The following is a 566-nucleotide window of genomic DNA, read 5'->3' as shown; positions in this document are numbered from 1 at the left end:
ATTACAACATTCTCTAACACCATATACAAAAATAAACTCAAAATAGATTAAAGACCTAAATGTAAGACTGGATACTTTATAGAGAACATAAATAGCAGAGTATCTTTTTGGATCCACCTCCTAGAATAATGAAAACAAAAACAAACGGGACCTAATTAAACTTAAAAGCTTTTGCACAGCAAAGGAAACCATAAACAAAAAAAAACAACCTACAGAATGTGAGAAATATTTGCAAATATCATCATCATTTGCAAATGATGTAACCAACAGATTAATTTCCAAAATATTGATATATCAACAGCTCATACAGCTCAATTGCAAAAATAATAATAACCCAGTTAAAAAATGGGCAGAAGTTCTAAATAGACATTTCTCCAAAGAAGCCAAAGGATGTCCAACAGGCACATGAAAAAATACTCAATATCACTAATTATCAGAGAAATGCAGATCAAAACTACAATGAGGTATCACCTCACTCCAGTCAGAAGGGCCATCATCAAAAAGTCTACAAATAGGGCTTCCCTGGTGGCGCAGTGGTTGCGCGTCCGCCTGCCGATGCAGGGGAA

The sequence above is a fragment of the Physeter macrocephalus genome, chromosome 12 (assembly GCF_002837175.3).
Source record: "Physeter macrocephalus isolate SW-GA chromosome 12, ASM283717v5, whole genome shotgun sequence".
Taxonomy (NCBI): Eukaryota; Metazoa; Chordata; class Mammalia; order Artiodactyla; family Physeteridae; genus Physeter; species Physeter macrocephalus.
This window is presented reverse-complemented; position numbering follows the sequence as displayed.